General features: G+C 33.9%; 1 long non-coding RNA gene across 1 annotated transcript in view; it reads left to right on the top strand.

Annotated features, from left to right (window-relative positions):
* The first annotated feature begins 1,952 nt into the window (after positions 1–1,952).
* Positions 1,953–5,000, top strand: part of LOC137649687 (uncharacterized) — a 171,912-nt gene continuing 168,864 nt past the window's right edge. Inside the window, exon 1 of the long non-coding RNA XR_011045822.1 lies at positions 1,953–2,071. This is a non-coding gene — a long non-coding RNA (uncharacterized lncRNA). The remainder of the gene's footprint in view (positions 2,072–5,000) is intronic.

Here is a 5,000-nt window from a genome sequence, read left to right as displayed (position 1 = left end):
CTCTCAATCATCAACATTTACAATATATACAATTCAGAAGCGTTAAATCAATCTCGATTTCCAAATGCAGCGCATAATTCTATCCTTTTTGATCGAGATCGAGCGAAATATTCCACCAAATTATTTTATCCCCTTCGGCTTTCAAAATAGTTCGCGAGAAGAGGGTAGAAATAGCCAGTCCCGAGAAGTATTACAAAATGCAATATTCTAAAGGGGAAGTTCTTGCACTGATCGCCAGCTAAGCCGCAAAGTCGTCTCGTTTATATAGGTTATTATGACTTGATTTGAGCTCAATGCGTTACTGTTATTCTTACTATTATTATTATTTTCATGAATATTTTGTCAGTAAGATCGAAAATTTTGTTGTTATTATTATTATTATTATTATTATTATTATTATTATTATTATCATTATCATTATTATTATTAATTTTTTTATTCTTATTAATTATTATTGTTATTATTATTATTATTATTATTATTATTAGTAGTAGTAGTAGTAGTAGTAACCACAATCTACAGAGAATGATGGTATATAATGCGGAGTTCCGGGTTATTATTATTATTTTTATTATTTTTTTTTTTTTATCAACCACAATCTTTAGAGACAGCTGGTATATAATGCCGAGTTCCGGATTATTAATATTAATATTATTATTATTATTATCATTATTATTATTATTATTATTATTATTATTATTATTGTTAATATTACTATTATTATTATTATTATCATTATTATTATTATTATTATTATTATTATTATTATTATCTTGGCTGGTATTGGTTAAATTTAATACTAATCTGAAACGTAGTTCGTGTAATATTTTTTTTTTGAGATAAATACAGTAGATATATAAATTTGTATAAATAGAATAGTGTCATAAAATAGTATAATAATTTGATAACGTAGGCTTTACAAGTAATACCCATAAAGTAGCCTACCTATACTGATATATAATGGAAATTTGAAATTTCAAATTTACTTTTCAAAATATTATCATCATCTTGGCTGTTATTGTTTGTGAATCAAAAATGAAACATATTTGCTTGTCATAGTTATTTTTAGTGATAAATAAATATGCAAATATGTTTAAACATAAGTGTTATAAAAAATTATGATAATTTGATAATGTGACAATACCTCGAAATACCTATATGCCTACTAATATATATTGAAATTTGCAATTTCAAAGTTTCTCTTCACTATATAGCAACCTGAATCCAGAACTATATTAAGATATCCTTCATATTGAGACGCCAGATGTACAGTTAGATACAGGAATTCCTGGCACACCTCGGTCTGAGAAGTGCACCTTGTCACACCCCTACTGAGTGCAGAGGGCCTGTGTGCAGCCATACCCACCACTAATGTATTCTCTCAGTACTTTATCTGTTTGGTTACTCGCCGCGCAGTAAGGGTGTGACAGGGTGCACTTCCTCAGAGTGTGGTGTTCCAAGAATTTCTGTGTCCAACTGGACATCACTTAGAATGAAATATCATCACCATCAGCATCATCATCTCCTCCTACGTTTATTGACGCGAATGGCCTCGGTTAGATTTCGCCAGTCGTCTCTATCTTGAGCTTTTAATTCAATACTTCTCCACACATCATATCCCACTTCACCCTTCATAGTTCCCAGCCATGTAGGCCTGTGTTTTCCAACTCGTCTAGTGCCTTGAGGGGCCCAGTTAAACGTTTGGTGAACTAATCTCTCCTGGGGAGTGCGAAGAGCATGCCCAAACCATCTCCATCTACCCCTCATCATGATCTCGTGGTTCGTTTCTAATTCTGTCTTGCCATTTAATTCCCAATATTCCTCTGAGAGCTTTGTTCTCAAATCTACTAAATCTGTTGGAAATTGTTTCATTGTCATACCACGACTCATTTCCATATAGTAACACAGAATGAAATACTTAGATTGATCATTTATGTTATTCTCGGCCCATTTTTCCGTAGAAATGGACGTCCCTGAAACTCGTTGGTTCTTCGAAGGACGCTGAAGAGGCGTCATTTTCCTCTGTCGATATAATGAAGGATGGAAAGGGCTACGAAAAGTTGAGGAATCCGTAAGTACAGACAATATGACGTAATAATCTTGTTATACTACTCAGTGGATTCTGACGAAATTTTCACCACTGATAGATCTTAGGTCATCGAAGACCCCATTAGATTTTAGATACGAAATATCCGCCACATAAATCTTAGGTTATGGAAGACTCCATTAACCTTTGGAGATGATCCGATACCGGATCCGGATTCTAGATCCGGATTTTTTTTTTTTTTTTTTTTTTTTTTTTTTTTTTTTTTTGGTAAACGTCATCCTTTGGTAGAGGTCAGAAATCTCTGATTGTTCTTGTTTAAGACTTGCGTTTCTTCTACTTCATAAGAATTAATATGTTATCCGCTATTGCTATATCACTGAAGTAGAGTATATTTTCAATTTTATCTGTTTGTGAGCACGTTGTTACAGGAAATTGCCTTGAGAGTTGATTTTCCAAGACTTCACAACTTGTAACTCGTGTTCCGTAACCCAGATAGTAATTGATATCGTGTATTGTAAATGGAATAAGAATATATTCTCTCTCCTTCAGTGTGTGAAGCTAGAAATGATTAAATTTGGGAAAGTCAAGGTCAACGTCACAGTCAAGCAAAATATCCAGTTCACATAATTAGCCAAAAGTTTGAACATTGTTGTCACAGAGACTTCAAACATGGTTCATATTGAGTGTATAAAAATCCACACCAATTGATACATGTCAAGGTCCAAGGTCAAGGTCGAATCCAAGGTTAAGGTCGAATCCAAGGTCAAGGGCAAGCAAAAGGTCAAATTCCCGTCCTCAACCATACGGCCACAAGTTTAATCGTAAAGTAAGGAAACTTGCATGGATTTTAAACTGTCATGTAAAAAACTGGTAATGATTAAATTTTGGAAGGTCAAAGGCCAAGGTCTCTGACGAGCAAAACGTACAAAATCAATCCAAAAGGTCAAGAATTAAATTGCCCTGGTGGAGGTCTGCGCTCAACTCTAGTTGCAAAATAAGGATTCTATTATCGCAAGGGTTCCAAGAGGGAACAATACCCCAGTGAGGAAATGAAACAAGGAAATACGAGTAAATAAACTACAAGACAAGTAATGAACAATTAAAATAAAATAGTTTAAGAACAGTAACAACATCAGGCGATTTTTATCAAACAATGTAAAATTACTTGATTATGTTCCCATATTTCAAATCTTCGCAGCCACTTAACTGAATTTCAACTATGCTGGACATTATCTTGTAAAAAGAATTTGGATGCTTAGTTAACGAGTAAATTGTATAGTATAGGTTTCGATAATGGATTATGAGTATATAATATTTATTCGTTAAAACTATACGAAAACTTTTAAAATGTATAACCCATAAAGAAGTAAATAGATTAAATTATGACTAGAAAATTTGACGAAATAATCCTTATTAGATGATATATAAAAAAATTGCTTTATGGAGAACATATCTGAAGAATCCTGACGTCAGGACCTCAAAGACCTTTACGGCCACTCCGTTCGATATCGAAAATTATTTACGTGATGTTAATGACAATATGCTCATAAAATTCTTAGTTTTAAATTAATATTAAAAGAAACCATTTTTAATTACTCATTTAATGAGTCTCGGTTTAATTAGCCATTTCGAATTTTCCTTTATGCTTTTAGTATTCATTTCTCTTACTGTTCTTGCCAAAAATAATATTCACTTTTATCGTTTCTTACTGAAATCATTTTCTTCATTATAGAGTTTCCATTTTGAAAGGGGAGATTTTAGGCGTAGTATTAAAAGGTTAATTATGTTAGCTTTTTCACAGAATATGAAAGACAGGATGTGAAATGGAATAGACGAGTTATGCAAATTTGACTCCGTTAATGACTGGTTTAGTTCTTTTGTCTCAGGTTTTCAAATGAAGTCATCAACGTGAACCAGAATTGTAATTCTAAGAGAAACGTTTAGTTAAAAATAGTTCTTGCAACCCATTTTGAATTCATATAATTATGTATGTAATATATATATATATATATATATATATATATATATATATATATATATATATATATATATATGTGTGTGTGTGTGTGTGTGTGCATAGATACAGTATATATATATATATATATATATATATATATATATATATATATATATATATATATATATACATACATATATATATATATATATATATATATATATATATATATATATATATATATATATATATATATATACATATATGTATTATATATATGTGTGTGTCTGTGTGTAAATATATCTATCGATCTATATATAGATATATATATATATATATATATCACTACTAAGCATCGCGAATAAGATTTTCGCTCGGATTCTCCTTGACCGCCTCCTTATTCTCGCAGAAGACGTCCTGCCAGAGTCCCAGTGCGGCTTTCGACCTTCCCGCAGGACCATAGACATGATCTTCTGTGCGTGACAACTACAAGAGAGGAGCCTCGAACAACAACAGCCCATAATGTTCATCTTCTGGGATTTGAAAAAGGCCTTCGACAAAGTACCTCGACCTGCCATGTGGGCTGTCCTCAAAAGATATGGCTGCCCACCCGATTTTGTCAAGCTGGTGCGTGCCCTCCATGACGGAATGGTTGGAAGAGTCTGCCACCAGAACTCTCTTTCAGACCCATTCCCCATCAACGGCGGCCTGAAGCAGGGCTGCGTTCTGGCCCCAACGTGTTTCTCGCTATACACCGCAGCAATGCTCAACGAGATTCCCCCAGACACCCTCAGTCGACCTACGTTTCCGCATGGATGGAGGCGCTTTCAACCTCGCCAGACTCCGCGCCAGAACCAAGACCACCTTGTGTGCAGTGCGAGAACTACAGTATGCTGACGACAATGCCACCCCAGGTCAGACGGCAGGGGACCTGCAGTCGTTAGCTGATGCATACAACTCTGCCTACGAACGTTTTGGGATGCAAGTCAACACAGA

This window comes from Palaemon carinicauda, chromosome 11 (assembly GCF_036898095.1).
Source record: "Palaemon carinicauda isolate YSFRI2023 chromosome 11, ASM3689809v2, whole genome shotgun sequence".
Classification (NCBI taxonomy): Eukaryota; Metazoa; Arthropoda; class Malacostraca; order Decapoda; family Palaemonidae; genus Palaemon; species Palaemon carinicauda.
Note: the sequence above shows the minus strand (reverse complement) of the source record. Positions and strands in the feature narration are given on the sequence as shown.